The following is a 16191-nucleotide window of genomic DNA, read 5'->3' as shown; positions in this document are numbered from 1 at the left end:
AAATAAAGAAAAATTATTAATTTTTATACTAAAAAAAATTATTTTTTTATAAAATTTAAATGAGATCAATCCATCTCATTCAATGCTTTTTAATAACAGGAATTGGCCATGATTCATAATAATTATTTTAAAATATTTAATTGTGCCAAAATATGGAATATTATAATAATGAGAAGAACAATAATGAATATGACAGTGGCCGCCTGGCCGGGTTATAATTGGGACAGGGGGTGGCACTCGGGAGTAAGTAGAATCAACAGTTTCAGGTTAAACAGCACAGCAACTTAATCAAGATCGAACCGTAAGCCTAATCTATTCTATAAATACGTGTCCTATTTTCCCTGACCTTCTTCAGTCTTCACTCCCAATCTCTCTCTAATGGCGACTATCAAGAGCGTTAAGGCCCGTCAGATCTTCGACAGCCGTGGCAATCCTACGGTCGAGGTTCGTCCTTCGCCCCACCCAAATCTCATAGCCTATCCTTATCGATCAGTTCCGAGCTTTTGTCCAGTGGGTTTCATGAGATTTGTTATTTTTATTTTCTGAAAGCTCCATTTGATGCTTAGACTTGCATATTTATTGATTATCTATAGTTTATGTTGAACGGAAGAATAACAGCGGACAAAGCTCTCGATCATAAATGGTTCTCAGAAATCTGATTTCTCGGACCCTCAACTGATGTATTTTTTTTTTAAAATCTGATTAGTTTAGATTGCAAATTAATGCGATAAAGTTTAGCTGTGAAACTATTTGTTTTTTTTTATTTTAAAAAACAAATTCATGGATAACCAAGATCTAATTTTGATAAAGATAATGTTAAAAATTCATTTTAAAAAAATATATTTAAATAAAGTATTGCGCCCCAAGACTAAAAAAATTCATGTGTTGTGAAAAATAAAAACAAGAGAAAACTACAGATAAAATTAATATATTTTATAAAATGAATCAAATAGCATCAACCACCAAGGAAAATCATACGGAAAATTTTTGAAAGCACATGCGTTATTTGGAAATCAAACAACCAATAACTAATTTTGTTAAATTCTATTTGTAAAGATCCGAAATCTTGCAATGGGAATACCTATATATGTCATAGGAAATTTCATCTCATTTTGACACAACATTTTGGAGTTCCATGCAATCATAATCTTGGAAATTTGAATAATCATTTTTCCCTACCATTTATCACCATTTTAATGACTAATTTAAACCACAATAAATCAATCATTAAACTACCTACATTAAGAGCAAAATAATGATAATTAAGAGGGATTAATGATCATGAATAGATGTTTTTAATATGAGGTTAATGATCATGAGTAGGTGTCATTAAGAGAAGATTAATGACCATGAATAATGACAAATTAAGGTAAGATAAATGACATTGAATATAGTGACCCTTCACCTTACCTTTGGAGGCCTATAAATAGAGGCTTTGGTTTAGAGTAAAACTACACCAAAAAATCCTCCCAAATCACTCATAAGTCTCGACCACTTCAAGCAAAGAGAAGAGGCTGCATTCGGCCATTGTATTGCTGTGAAAGTACTGCCCAAATCGTGACCGAGGTGCTGCCCGTGTTCGACCCAAGTTTTACCCAAGTATCGGTTAAGTTCGAATCGTACATTTGAACCAAGAGTAAGTGGGCTTTTGCTATGTATTTCTTTGTAACTTAAACTTTGTATAAGTATTTCATGACATGCTTGCATGTGTGTCAAACCATTTTCGAAAAATGCTATTGCATATTTCATAAAATCTCGATCGATGTACGATATATCCTTCTATTTTCGATGTTCTTTGATTCTGCTGAGTTCATTAAAAAATTCCGATAAGTGATGTTTGATACATCTGATTCTGTGGTGCACTGTTATGATTCGAGTTGGATATGGAACAACGATTGTAAATTCTGTCTGGCCCCCATCAGTGGGTATAAAACTGTATTCTGACCTCACCACTTAGAGAACTAACATATGAGAGACAATTTGACCATGGAAAATGAGATTGTTAGACTTACTTTAATTGTGGTGATGCGAGTCAAAACCAGTAGGTCATGATAGTAGAAACATAAGACAACATAATAGCAGAAGATCTAGTATCGCTAAAAACAGAAGCAGTACTTATCAAGTACTTAGCTAAACAGAACGGTTAGCAGAATCAGTAGCAGAACGAAACAGAAGCAGAAGCAGAACTTATTGTCTTTCACCTGATCGTTACAAATGTTAATGTTACCGTTACTGTACATAATACTAGCATTAATTGCAACATTTAATGATGTACAAAGACATGTAATACGTTTTACTAGTTTTGGTATAAAACAAAGACTGATTATTCTGAAGCTTTCTGCATGACCTTTTTCGGTGATAAAGCTGATTCACTCAAAGTCAAAGAAACCGTTTTGTTTATAGACGTTGGATTCAAGGTTTCTATATATAAAAGGATAGAGAAGACAACAAAGAACATACGTTATTATCTTTATCAACAAGGAACACATTCTCTATCTATCCAACGTTATTTTGAGCAATCAAAGAACTACCATATTCAAGCTCAAATATACAGAAAAGCAGCACACGCTTTATAGCATATATCTGATCTTTTGAGATCATCTTGTGTTGCTGTTTCATTGTCTCTTCACAAGCTATTCACTTTAGTATATCTTATTGAGAAGAGTCTGTAATCTGAAAAGAGTCTTTTCAGAACTTGTTTTATTACATTGACTTGTGAAAATAAGAGTTTCAGTAGGCTAAAGGTAAGCCCTACTGAACTAGGTGTGTACAAGAGTTGTACTGTAATAACCAAAGTCTTTTAGTGATACATTCTGGAAACAGAAGAAGGTGAGACATAGAAGATTTCATCTTCGAACTTCCAGAAACAACTACTGTCTATTGCCTACTGTTTTATCGTTTTCACATCAAACCATCAGATCGTTTCCGCACTAATTATTGTGATCTGATGATAATCTATTCCAACAAGACTAGCTACAATCTCTAACAGGATTCTAGCACCTTTGCAAAAACGTCAAAGATAGAAAAGAGTTTAATCACCCACTCTAAACTCTAAATCGATCCCCAACAAGTGGTATCAGAGCAGGTCTCTTTTGTTCTGAAAATATACAACAGAAATGGCACATTTTAGCAAAGTCCCTGTGTTCTCAAAGGAAGATTTTGATGATTGGAAGATCAGGATGCAAGCCCATCTTGCAGCCCAGGACGATGACATGTGGTTTGTCATCACATATGGTCCCTTGAAGATTTTAAAGCCTAATACAGCTATTGCTGTTACTGAAGGTGCACCACAATTGATTGAAAATCATAGAAGTGAATGGACAGGCGAGGACAAGAAGAAAGCTAATCTAGGTAATGTCTCTAAGGACATTCTTTACAAAACACTCGACAAGAATACCTTCAGCAAAATCAAAATGTGTTCTACAGCAAAAGAGATTTGGGAGAAACTCATCCAAATCTGTGAAGGAAATGAACAGACGAAGGAGAACAAGCTGTCTATGGCAATGCAAAAGTTTGAAAATCTCAAGATGAAAGCTGGAGAAACTCTAAGCGAGTTTGATGATAGATTTAGCAGCCTAGTCAATGAACTAGCAGCCTTAGGAATGGAACATGGCAATAGAGAAGTGGCACTCAAAGTGATGAGAGCCTTACCCAGAGAATGAGATGTTAAAACAATGGCGATGAGAGTCTCAAAAGATCTGAACAAGTTGGAGCTACATGACTTGTTTGCAGATTTAAAAGCCTATGAGTTCGAATTGGAAGTATGAAGTGGAGAAGAGCCTTTGTCGAATCCACCTACCAAGCCTCTTGCAGCTACTGCTACTGCTCCAGTTGTTCCAAGTGTATCACCTGCTGCTGCTACTGCAAGCACATCTGACAAGACTGCTGAACAAATCAGCAATGATGCAATATCCCTATTTGTGAAGAAATTTTCAAGATTCATGAAGAAGAATCATCGAGCTTACCAAAATCCAAACCGCAACTTCAAGAAAGAATCACCATTCGGTGATATGGCATGCTTCAACTGTGGAAAAATCGGACACTTTATTGCCGACTGTCCGAAACCTAAGAAGGATGACCAGAAGAAGAAGGAGTACAAGCGTAATGATAAGAAATCCAGAAGAGATCGCAAAGCAATGATCGCTGAAGAAATTAAAATCCAAGTGGGCAGATTCTAGCTCTGAGTCTTCTGACTCAGATAACCATTCCAGCGATAGTGATGAAGAAGAAATCAAGTGTCTCATGGCGAACACTGAGTCAGCCTCGACATATGGAGAGGTATTTGACTTTGATTCTGATGAATTTACACGAGATGATTTAGTTAAAGCACTGCATGACATGGTAGAAGAGTACGCAAGACTTTCTCAGTCATTCGAGGAAGTTAAAATTGAAAATCAAAACTTGAAAGATCAAATCAGTAAGTTTACTTGCTTTCAAGAAGTCAGCTGCATGATCTGAAAGTTGAGATATGTAAATTGAGAACTGAGAATGACAGAATAAATGCAGATTACCAGACGATGAAGTCGAAGCTATCGCTACTGGTGAATGCATGGAACAAGTCTTCTGTTTCATTGGAAAAGATGCAAGAATTACAGAAGCAATCTGGAGACAGGAGTGGTCTCGGATTCAGTAATGATGAAAGCATTTCTGAAACAAGTATTAAGAAAAAACTGGATATGAGCAAAGAGAAATACATTCACTTTGTTAAATCCAGTGTGGTATATAAACCAGAAGTACCAACTGTTCAAATTGAAAAGTTTGTTGATCAGACGAACAAAAGTAGACATTATGGTCTGGGTTATGTTGAACCTAAGAGTAGAGTCCATCAGAGTGCTGGATCCAGTAGAGGATTCAACTCAGGTGGACAACCCTCTGTGAAGGTTAAAAACTATCAGTACATAATTGTAGACCAGTTCAGAAGAGATATAGACCAGACAATAAAAACAAAAGGGAAGAACAACATCCTAAAATGCATTTTGTTAGAAATAACATTGATAGACCTTCTGTTGCACGCACCTCTGGGGATACCCGAAGTACAAGATCACCTAAAATTGTACAAATGTGGGTTCCTAAAAGACTGATAAGGCTTGGACCTAAATAGATTGGGTACCAGTTACTAAAACTTGTGTTTGCAAGGAACAGAAGATGAAAGACAAGATAAACAGCTCTATATGGTATCTGGACAACGGACGTTCCAGACATATGACTGGACAGAAGAGTCTACTTTTCAGAAATAATGAGTTGTAATGGACAAAAGATAACTTTTGGGGACAACTCAAAAGGTAAAATCATGGGTAAGGGTAAGATTATCCATGGTAACATCACTATAAATGATGTGATCTTGGTTGAGAATCTCTGTTACAATTTAATTAACATTAGTCAATTGTGTGATAATGGATACTCAGTAGCTTTTCAAAAGCATACCTGCACAGTTAAAGATATTAATGAGTCTATAGTCTTAACCGGAAAGAGAGAAGGCAACACCTACAAAGTATCATGGAACATAGATCATGTTAATGTTCCTACATGTTTAGTTGCCTCCGTAAGTGATAAACATTGACTATGGCACAAGAGATTGAATCATTTTAACTTCAAGTCAATCAATAATCTCAAGAAGCAGAATATAGTTGATGGTTTGCCTGATATTAGTTTTGTTAAGAACCATGTATGTTCTGCATGTCAATTTTGTAAACAACTGAGATACAACTTCAACAATAAAGTTAGTAAATCAACATCAAGGTGTTTGGAATTATTGCATATGGATTTATTTGGTTCAATTCCTATCATGAGCTTAGGAGAAATGAAGTATATTCTTGTTGTTGTTGATGACTTTTCTAGATTTACTTGGGTAATCTTTCTTGCTGGAAAAGATCAAATCAGTGGCCTCCTGATCAAGCTTCTGAAAAAGATTCAAAATGAAAAATCAGTTTCTGTCATGAAAATCAGAAGTGATCGGGGCACTGAATTTACTAACAAGATTCTTGAGTTATATTTGGATGAATAGGGTATTCATCATGAATATTCAGCTGCCAGAACGCCTCAACAAAACGGAGCAGCTAAGAGGAGAAACATAACTCTTAAAGAAGCTGCTAGAACAATGCTAGCAGATGCAGACATCTCTCAGCGCTTCTGGGCAGAAGCAATCAACACAGCGTGTTATACACAAAATAGAACCATGATCAATAAGAGGCATAACCAGACTCCATATGAAATCTGGAAAGGGAGTAAGCCTAATGTATCATACTTCCATGTGTTTGGTTGCAGATGCTTTGTGCATAATAATGGTAAAAATCATTTATCTGCATTTGATTCAAAATCAGATGCTGGACTTTTTCTTGGATATTCAGCAGTAAGCAAAGCATTTAGAATTTTCAATAATAGAACTCTTAATGTTGAAGAATTTATTCATGTTGTCTTCGATGAAGATAACAGTGCTCCTGAAATTTCTAACATGTCGAATCTAAGTAACAGATTAGACAAAATTCATCTGGAAATGGATATAGAAGATGATGCAGAACCAAGTGTCAAAGATTCAAAATCCAGAACCAGACATTCCTATGGTAGAACGAGCCGTACAGAATTAGGACGTACCAGAACCAGCAGCTGACATTCCAGAACCTACTACTGCTTTACCTGAGCATGATCCAAATCCACCAAATCAGGAAGAAATCCCTCTAAATCCTTTTATTTGGAGAAAATCACATCCTCCATCTTTGGTTATCGGAAATCCAGCAGCTCCATTAAGAACCAGAAGGCAAATGATAAATGAATATATACATGCTACTTTTTTTCACAGGATGAACCAAAGAAGATTGAAGAAGCTCTTCTGGATCCCAGTTGGATTGAAGCAATGCAAGAAGAGCTGAATCAATTTAAAAGAAATGAAGTTTGGTTTCTTGTACCTAGACCATCTCATCAAGCAGTTATTGGAACTCGGTGGGTATTTAGAAACAAGCTAAATGAAGAAGGTACTGTTGTTAGAAACAAAGCAGGACTGGTGGCTCAAGGTTTCAGACAAGAAGAAGGAATAGACTATGATGAGATCTTTGCACCAGTAGCAATGCTTAAAGCAATCAGAATATTCTTAGCTTTTGCTGCTTTCAAGAACTTCAAAGTTTATCAGATGGATGTAAAGAGTGCCTTCCTAAATGGTCTACTGCAAGAAGAAGTTTACGTGGAACAACCCCCAGGTTTTATTGATCATTTATTACCGCATCATGTCTTTAAATTACACAAAGCCTTGTATGGTTTGAAACAGACACCTAAGGTTTGGTATGACACTCTTTCACAATTTTTTATCAATCATGATTTCACAATTGGCACCGTGGACAAAACTTTGTTCACATTAATTAAAAACAAGCATATCCTGTTAGTACAGATTTATATTGATGATATTATCTTTGGGTCAACTAACCCCAAACTGTGTGAAAGGTTTGCTAAGATAATGTAGGAACAATTCGAAATGAACATGATGGGAGAATTGACATTCTTCCTAGGATCGCAGATCAAGCAACTCGATACAGGAATCTTCATAAATCAGGCTAAGTATACAAAAGAATTACTGAAAAAGTTTGGCATGGAAACATTCTCTGCTGCTTCCACTCCAATGAGCTCATCTACTAAACTTGATAAAGATGAGAGTGGAATTTCAGTAGAGGTAACTCAGTATCGTGGTCTTATTGGCTCATTGTTATATCTTACTGCCAGTAGACCTGATATTATGTTTGCTGTTTGTATTTGTGAGAGATTTCAGTCTAACTCTAAGCAATCACATTTTACTGCTACTAAACGAATTCTGAAATATTTGAAGGGTACTCAAAATGTCAGCCTATGGTATCCCAATGATTCATCTTTCAATCTTATTGGATATTCAGATGCTGACTATGCAGGTTGCAAACTGGATAGAAAAAGCACCAATGATTTTTGTCAATTTCTTGGTGATAAGTTGATCTCCTGGTTCAGTAAAAAGCAGACTTCCATAGCCACGTCTACTGCAAAAGTAGAATACCTTGCTTCTGGAAGTTGCTGCTCTCAAATACTTTGGATGCAACAAAAACTTAAGGACTATGGAGTTCAAGCCTCTGAATCACCTATATTCTGTGACAATACCAATGCTATAGCAATTACACACAATCCAGTATTTCATTCCAGAATGAAGCACATTGACATCAGACACCATTTTATCAGAGATCATGTGCAGAAGAAGGACATTCGTCGGGAATATGTCCCTACTGATCAACAAGCAGCATATATCTTTACAAAACCTCTGTTTGAGAATAAGTTTTCTTATTTTCGTAATGTTCTTGGTTTAATTGAGTTATCATAATTACTGTTTATTGTCTTCTGATTTTTATGCATTAAGTAAGAACATTAGATCACGAAAGTAAAATCAGTAGATAATAATAAATATAACAAAATGAAATGTTTCATTCATAAAATCAGATGCATTACACCAGATAAGCTATTACAATAATTGATATCTGTAGAACCCCTTTAAATCAGACTACGTATAAGCCATGCATAATTACTATTATTTGAAATAAAATAATTTTTATGCATGAGGATTTAAATTCACTCTTTTAAATTTATTTAGTCATGATTATTTATTTTAATCGCAGAAGTTTAGTTTTATCTTTTCAGTTAAATAAGCGAAGCCGGACTGGAGTTGGAGTATTGAGATAAAATTTAATAATAAGAAAATATTTCTATAATTTATTTAAGATAAAGAATAATTTATTTTAATGAAAAAAAAGTTTAAGAAATTATTTAAGTAATTAGAGATAAGTAGTAAATAAGTTCTTTTAGGTTCAATAATTAATTAAAAGCCTAATTTAAAAGGTGTAACCAATTGAGATAAATTAATCTAGGCTTATTTTATTTAATAAATTGTAACTTAACATGTTAGTAAATTTAATTGAAGAATTAGCCATGCATGCAAGATAATTACTATCCTAAACTAATTAATTACTTAATTCACTAAAATACTTAATGGATATATAAAACTTTAAAAATTTAAAATATAATATTTAAGCAATATTTCCCTCCACTTATTCATCAAGAAATTCGGCCACCACACTTTGAGGAATTGATTAATTTTAGTAACTCTTTATTGATATCTTTCCTTAATCCTTTCTTGGCATAGTTAATTCCCACATTTTTAAATCCTCAATAATTATTAATTAAGCAATATTCTACCCCCATTTATCCATCAAATTTTCGGCCATCCCCTTGTTAGATTTAAAAATATTTGGCAACTCTCCATCTTTAATTCATTTCCTTATCTTTTCTTGAGAGATAATTCCATCACATTTAATCTTCAATAATTATTAATTAAGCAATTCTTCTACCTTATTTGACATGAGGAAATCGGCCATCACCTCCCCCTAAATTCCCTCAATCCCATAATATCACACATCATTCCATATCTCACAAGCAACTAGGATAGAAGGATTTGATTTGTCTTTCAAACTCTCCATTTAAGTTGCAACCTTCCCCTTCATTCCTTAGTATCTTTTCCCCTCCTCTCATTTCGAAATTTCAGATCAAAACCTGCAGCAAAATCGTGACTTTCAGCAACAAGAACAAGAGAGAAAGTAAGAAAGAAAAAGAGAACTCCGTCTCTGCCGCGTTGCGTTCGTCGTAATTGATTTGTTTTTGTTTCAAAAAAATTTCAGGCATGTATATACGCTTCCTTTCTCTTCAATCAAGTCATATAATTATTTTTAAACGTCACATGTACATGATTTTATGAGAAAAACCGAAATATGACAGTAACCATGCACAAAAATTCTGCACAGATTTTCGGCTTTCACTTCATGCTTCACGGTTTGCATGTTTTTGATGATTTCAGGGTGTGGTTCGATTCCAGGCTCCCAAGGCTGCTTATGGTCATGTCCTAGGATGTGTAGGGTCAAGTTTGATCAAGGGTTCAAACCCCAAAACCGTGAGTTTGATGCTCCAACTAGCAAGCAAGAAACAAGTGTCATAGTTGGGTTTCATTTACTGTCATTGGCTTGTTTGGAGTAGTGTTCGAGTCATGACTGGCCTAGGGCCAGTAGCCATGGCTAGGACCTTTCCCTAGCAAGCATAGGACGTGGTCAAGTCGGCCCTAAGTGGCTTGAACCATGTCCCAAGTCGTTTGGACAACAAACAACATAAGTGCCCTTCTGTTTCAGTTTCTGAATTTTGTTGTGTGTGTGAGTTGGTTCGACTTTGTAGTGTTTAGGTGGATCTTGGTTGGCTTCTAGCCCTTATCCATGGTTCACACAACACCTCATGATGTCTAGATCAAGCCATGGTCGATCATATGGCCACTGGAATGAGATAAGACAGCAAGTTCAGCAATACTCACCACGCGCGCAGCATGGTTTCTCGGGTGGGAGTTTCAGGTTGTTATACGGTTTTGCTTGGGTTGTGGCTGGCTTTTAGCCCTTAGCCATGGTCTGAGCCACTCCTTAGAATGTTGGTAAGAGGCTCTGGTCTGTGGTTCAAGCCCCAATGATAATTAGTCTCTTAAACGAACACAGCAAGCGCAGCTGCTGCCATCGCATATTGGACAGCAGCATGACTTCGGTTCAGAGGTGGTGTTAGAGTTTTTGTTGGCTTTTAGCCTATGGCCTTGGACTGGACAGTACCTTATTGAGTTAGGAAGGTCATGGTTTTGGCCGTTCGTGATTTGGTTAAGTTTAGAGGTCGTACGAGAATTTACGGTGCAATGTGCCAAAGTGACTCTCGAAAGAGCGTTTCATGATTTTGGCCTCCATTCACCAAATTTCGAGTTTTACAATTTTTAGGAGCATTATTTCATCATTTTAGGTGTATTTTAATCATGGCTAAAATATGGTTAAGTGTTGGTTCGGGTTGGTACGAAGCAATGGTTGAATACTAAGTTTGTTGGGCGTAATTGTCTCGTTTTCAGTTCGATTTTGTAGTGTTGGTCAAGTTAAGTTTATTTGCATGATTCTCATGTTAGAGTTAGGTCGCAGCGAGTCTGGTAACGATCCAACTCAATTGGTAAAATAAAACAGGATTTTAATTATATTACGTGCATAAAAATATGAAAATGTTTATTTTTGAGATACATGCATTATGTCTTGTGGCCACCTCACGCTTATGGGATTCAGCTTATGGGATTATTGCTTCATCCGGTGACCTACGATCGATTTATGTTTATGTATGGGTACGGATATCCAGTCCAAGGGCTGTGATGATCTCTACCGCCCAGTATACTGTGGTTTAGTCTGATCAGGCGTTACGTTACGTTATGGGAGTTATGAGCCACTTGCGTAGAACATTATCTCAACCAGAAAAGTCTCATTATGATATGTTATGACAGGGCTCTATCGAGCAAACTTTTACGTACGATTTTAAGTTATGCACGTAATTATGCTTACCCATGCTACGATTTTTACGTTACGCTTTACGATACGATATTTTTACTTTGCATGCGATTTTACGATATATTTACTTGTTATTCACGATATATGCATGTTGAGTCTTTAGACTCACTAGACTTGATTGTTGTAGGTACTGATGAGGTCGAGACTGAGGGCGGGGACCAGTGAGCTAGCGTGGGACAGCAGTAGTAAACCCGAGGACCTCATGTTTCAGCTTATTTATTTTATGTTCAAACTCAGTTTTATTTTCATGAATTATATTTAAGATGTGGTTTTGAGATTAATATTTACTTCCGCTGCTACTTTAACATTAAATCTTTTTATCAAAACAATATTTATTTCCGCTGTTATTTCAAACATTAAACCTTTTTAATCAATTTATTTTATGAACGAGGCATGTAATTTATTTAAAGAGAAAAATTTTAAAAAAATTCCGCAAATTTTCAAATACGAAATACGGGCCTCGACAATATCACCAGTATTGAGATTTACAGCAGAAACCCTAACTAGAAAACCTAACTAGAACCTGCTGGAATCACCCCTACTCTCTTCGCATGATCGTGGTTTGTGAAAGGGATGATTCCACAGCTTTGCCCTTAATATAGAATAATCTAACTGATTATTCAAGTTACAGATCCAGGAATTTGTTCCAAGACCTCATCCTATGGCGAACGATGTCTTCAAACATCTTTTTACGAGATGCCGCAAGCTGTGCTTGGAACTTCCTTGCTGTTTTCTACTCCGGAGCAGACTATGATGAACTACTTGCACTATACATTTGTTAAAAGTGTATAATGACTTAGTTTGTGTCCTTGCAGATATTTATATTCATCCTCAGGGTAACTGAAGAGTCACGTGACTGTTCACCTCCTGCACGAATATCAAGAGTCATCTGTCATTCCCTCCGATATCAAATCTTCGTATTTAATATTTCTTTGCATTAATTTAGGGGAACATTATTTATCTATGACTGATATTTCCGTTCCATGTCATAAGCAGAAGAAGATTTGTCCTTTCGATAAGACATTGTGTCTACTGGATTTTATCAAATGCTGGATATATTTCAGTACTTTATGACTTCCAGCAGACATTATCATAAAACGACAAATCATCTTCTGATTTTTTTAGTAACCGCTCTGGACAACCCGCTTCTTTTAAAATTTTAAAATCATTGGCTCAACTGACAACTTTTCAAATCTTACCGTAAACATATTGACACGTGTCCCTATGTTTACACTGACGGCTATACATTTTCATTTTAACCGTCTTTTCTCTCTTTATTTTCACTTTTACGATTTCAGACTATTGCATATTGCTACTGCTTTTTCCCGAACTTCATCCTACTACAGAATCTACTTCGAATTCTTATTATTTACAGGAAAATGGCTGGATCTTACACATTTAACGCTTATCAAGTCAACTTTGCCTCCGTCCTAACCATCAAGAATGAAAACCTTGTCAAAATGTTCAAGACCATTGAAAAATCTGGTCTTCGAATGTTTCTGGAAGCACTTCTATGCCAAAGCAACCATTGAGAATGGGAAGATCATATATATACTCTCAAGGAGATGCATCCATAGCCATCGATGCTGTACTACTGGGAGCGACATTCTTTCTTCCAATCTCAGGTGATTTTGAATGTTCAGTTACTACTAAGGAGGAGATGGCTACTGCTCTTACAACATTCTCAGCTTCTGGAGAGGTACTTTCTCCCTTTTACTTCAAGAAGCTTCTAAAAATGGAGTACCAAGTACTCGCGGATATTGTTGCAAAGGCTCTACTAGTAAAGGCTGGAAATTTTGATCGACTGACCAAGGAAAAGGTCCAAGTGATGATGGCCATCACTTCTGAAGCTAAAGTTGATTCGAGCCGATTCTTGTTTAAAATCATGAAGGACATGATTGTGAGGAAAGGTACTGGTTTTTCTGTTCAGATCAACAAGATGTTGAAGGATGCTGGTTTTTCGTTGACATCGGAACATGATGGATCTTTTTGTCACAATGGCCGATGCTGATAACGTACTTGCTTTAAGGCCAAAGCCAACTTTGGCGGAGTTTGTTGCCCTCAAGAAGGAGATTGGGGATGCTCAAACTGAGGCTCAAGAACCTCAGAAGAAGGTCAAGAGGAAAAGAATTGTTACCTTCACTGACTCAGACAAAACCGTCTCTGAAGAATCTGCCACCCCCACCAAAGCCTCAATCCCAGCCACTCCCAGCAAAATGAAACCCCGCACCACCATTCGTATCAAGAAGACGGCAGCCATTGGTGATCTTGATAATGTCCCTCTAAGACAAGTCTTTCCAACTGTTTCTATCCCCTCTTCAAAACCAGCAGCCATCCCTACTGCAACCACTTCCACTTCTTCTCAGACCCTCATCTGGAGTGGTGATTAGAGAACCTCTTGCAGGGTCTTCTGCTTTTAGACTCGTGCAACCTGCCTCATCATCAGACAAAGGGAAAGGAAAACTGATTGAAGAACCAACAGATTTTGGTGCCAAGTCATTTGTTAAAACAGCCTTTGATCTTCACTTGAGTGAAATTGAGAAATCTGCTAGTGAAGATATTACTTTCTTTGATGATTGGCTAAATGTTAGAGTTTTCCACCCCATCACTCATCTAAGAATTCCGGGTTCTTTTGCAAAGATGGTGAAAAATGAGAAGAAAATCTTTGATTCTGCCAAGACCCAGAATGTGATTGAAGCCGTTAACAGAAGAAGCTTCATTCTTGATAAGCTCAAACTGAAGAAGCTGGATTCTGTTTTGCAGACTCTGAAGTCAAATTTTGACTCTATGAATCCAACTGCTGCTCAAGATTAGAATGTGATTCAACTTCTGACTGATCATATGAGATTGCTGAATGAGCAACTTCTTGATCAAGAACAGGCTCTTGCTCAGCCGCCGCCATACAGAGTAGGCTTTTTCCCAGATATTTTCAATCTAAAGCCAGTAGAGGAAAAGACTTCAGCTCCTTCGGAAGCCAAACTTTCCAGTACTCCTGCACCCACGACATTTCCTACCCAATCTTCATCATTGATCTATGTTCATGATTTTGCTTCTGTTGATGAAGTCGTTCAATCAATTGTTCATGCTGCTACTGCACCAGAAGAATCTCAAGTTGCTGACGTGGTCCTTCCAGAAGGTAACCAAGAAGCTCAACCAGCAGTTCAACCCTTAACAGAATCAGATGCTGCTCAATCCTCTTCTCTGCCAGAATTGGAGAAATTTTCTGCTGAACATCAATCAGAAATGGAAGCGTTATTGAATGATCCATCTAAATCAAATCTAGCTGCTGAGCCTCTTGAAACCACCGAAACTGCTGCCGAAACGCAGATACAAGAAGAAAGTGCAGCACATGACCGATCTACTGCTCCTGAAGACACTTCTGCAGCACCAACAATGACTCTATCATCTGCTCAATCAGAAGATGTCCCTTCTACTGCTTTGATTGTCCCTCCTACTGGTTCTGTTACTCAACTTGCTCGTATTACAGAAATCAAGCAGCATATTCTAGATAAATCCCCCTCCCGAGAAGAAGTGTTTGATATGGAATTTAAAATAGATGTTCTGAGAAGAAATCTTAACGATCTTTCCGAGATAGTGAAACAGTTGTCTCGAGAACATGATGGTGAAGTTAGTGCTACAACATTCTTCCGTGATCGCATATCTAAAGAAGTCACTCGCACGGCAGAATCCTTGATCAATCTCAATGTTGAAACCAGTATCTTCAGACAATCCGTTTTCAAAAACCAAGGTAACATCTTGCTCGGACAGGCTGATATGACCAAACTTGTCTCCGACCATGATGCGTCTATTTGTTCAGTCTCCAACAACGTTGCTGCGATTGATTCAAAACTTGAATTAATTGATACCAAGATTGAGTCTCAATCTCAATCTCTTCAAGCTCTTAATGAACGAGTTTCTCATCAAGCACCATATCTGGAGAGGCTGAATAATGGAATTCATACACTTACTGGATGGGTGGATGACTTGCTTTCTGACAAGTGATGCCAAAAAAGGGGAAACAGGAGACATAACAGAAGTCAGAAATAGAGCTGAAGAAGACAGAACTGGAGATGGCAGACATCATGCTGAGTCATCATTCAGAAATGAAGATCCTCAGAACGAGGAAATTATTTTCAAGGATATTGACACTGATGATTAAACTCTTTTTATTTAACTTGCTTATTGATTATCTTATTATAATTTCTATCTGTTTTTTGTTATAACTGTTGTTGTTTATCCTTACTAACTTCTAGGTTTTGGCATCACCACAAAGGAGAAAATTGTTAGACTTAATTTAATTGTGGTGATGTGAGTCAAAACCAATAGGTCATGATAGTAGAAACAGAAGACAACATAATAGCAGAAGATCTAGTATCGCTAAAAACAGAAGCAGTACTTATCAAGTACTTAGCTAAACAGAACGATTAGCAGAATCAATTGCAGAATGAAACAGAAGCAGAAGCAGAACTTAATGTCTTTCACCTGATCGTTACAAGTGTTAATGTTACTGTTACTGTACATAGTACTAGCATTAATTGCAACATTTAATGATGTACAAATACATTTAATACGTCTTACTAATTTTGGTATAAAACAAAGAATGATTATTCTGAAGCTTTCTGCAGGATCCTTTTCGGTGATAAAGCTGATTCACTCAAAGTCCAAGAAGCCGTTTTGTTTATAGACGTTGGATTCAAGGTTTCTATATATAAAAGGATAGAGAAGACAACAAAGAACATACGTTATTATCTTTATCAACAAGGAACACATTCTCTATCTATCCAATGTTATT

General features: G+C 36.6%; 1 long non-coding RNA gene across 1 annotated transcript; it reads left to right on the top strand.

Annotated features, from left to right (window-relative positions):
• The first annotated feature begins 213 nt into the window (after positions 1 to 213).
• On the top strand, positions 214 to 11738 carry LOC142537310 (uncharacterized). The gene is made up of 2 exons (XR_012818517.1): positions 214 to 1636; positions 11527 to 11738. It is a non-coding gene; the product is annotated as an uncharacterized LOC142537310 (long non-coding RNA).
• The last annotated feature ends 4453 nt before the right edge of the window (positions 11739 to 16191 follow it).

Source organism: Primulina tabacum, chromosome 2 (genome assembly GCF_025594145.1).
Source record: "Primulina tabacum isolate GXHZ01 chromosome 2, ASM2559414v2, whole genome shotgun sequence".
In the NCBI taxonomy this organism is placed as follows: domain Eukaryota; kingdom Viridiplantae; phylum Streptophyta; class Magnoliopsida; order Lamiales; family Gesneriaceae; genus Primulina; species Primulina tabacum.
This window is presented reverse-complemented; position numbering and strand designations above follow the sequence as displayed.